The sequence below is a fragment of the Sorghum bicolor genome, chromosome 1, assembly GCF_000003195.3.
Source record: "Sorghum bicolor cultivar BTx623 chromosome 1, Sorghum_bicolor_NCBIv3, whole genome shotgun sequence".
In the NCBI taxonomy this organism is placed as follows: Eukaryota; Viridiplantae; Streptophyta; class Magnoliopsida; order Poales; family Poaceae; genus Sorghum; species Sorghum bicolor.
This window is the reverse complement of record NC_012870.2, coordinates 29354309-29355684: the sequence shown is the minus strand read 5'-3', so window position 1 is coordinate 29355684 and position 1376 is coordinate 29354309. Positions and strand designations below refer to the sequence as shown.

General features: G+C 31.2%; 1 non-coding gene across 1 annotated transcript; it reads right to left on the bottom strand.

Annotated features, from left to right (window-relative positions):
* On the bottom strand, window positions 659-730 carry TRNAW-CCA. Its single transcript has one exon. It is a non-coding gene; the product is annotated as a tRNA-Trp (tRNA).

The window sequence follows — 1376 nt, the reverse complement described above, 5'->3', positions numbered from 1 at the left end:
AATTTATATTAAAGCATACTATAATATATATTCACTGTGTAGATGTGCTCATATAGAGTCTAAAAAATTTTATTTTATATTTTATGGTTTTTTTTAAATTACTATAGTTTTTCAAATATTTAGCCAAAATAAATAAAAAAGAAAAAAAGAAAACTTTTATAGCAAAAATCTTGTACTAAAGCATACTATATTATATGTTCATTGTGTAGATCTAGTTATGTGGAGTCCAACAAAGTTAAATTTTCTATTTTATGATTTTTCTTCGATTTAGTGTGATTTTTCAAATTTCAGTCGAAATAATTAAAAAGTAAAAAGAAACCATCATCACTGTAGCAAACCACTATTCACTATAATGCAATAGTTTTCGAAACCGTTCTAATGAGATAAAATGCGTTTGAAAAGTTGAGAAAAATAATTTGATCAGTTTTTGAGTTGAGAAAAAACAAACTTCGTGAAAGATGAGAATGAAAAGTAGACTTTTTTTAAGATGGCGCGGTTCCCGTGGCACAAAGCGCGCGCGTAATTGTTGTTGTTGGGCTGCTGGCGCCTCATCACCTGCGAGCCCACGAGACAAGGCCCAGTAGCTCGCGCTTCTAAAGCCTTGCCAGTTTGCCAAAGGAAAAAAGAACAAAAAGAATCCGTTATGAAACCGGGGGTTTGAACCCGACGTGAATCGAACACGCAACCTTCTGATCTGGAGTCAGACGCGCTACCATTGCGCCACGGATCCGGTGGTGCTTGACGTACTTCTTTAAGATTAATATATCAGAACTGATGGCTGCCCGTATTTAGTCTTCTTGACAGCTTTGACTAATAAATACATTTTTGCATGTCGAGGTCAGATGACTGAAACTGATACAAGTAGATTTAACTCGAAAGTCAATCTCATACAAGTATACTCTCTCCGTCAAAAAAAAAAAAATCAATTTCTAGGGATGTCTTCAGTCAAAATTTTTAAACTTTGATCAAATTTTTAGAAAAAAATGCTAAAACTTATAGTATCAAATTAGTATCATTAGATTCATCATAAAATATATTTTCATGTGATACGCATTTTATGTCATAGATATTGTTACTCTTTTCTATAAAGTTAGTACATTTGTTACTATAATTATAGATATATTATATAGTGTATTTATTATGCTTATAGTGCTCACAGTCACAAATTGAAATAGTTGACTCTAAAACATTGCTTATTATATATCTACTAGGATCATGTCCGTGCATTGCAATGGATACAAAATAATATCACAATAATTTCAAGTTTGAACGTGTATACTTACCATAAAAAAATAATACTTTAAGGATGACGTTTGCAACAATAATTACCACTGTTACATGAGTTTTCTCAAAGCATAAGTAGAATAAAATTAAGT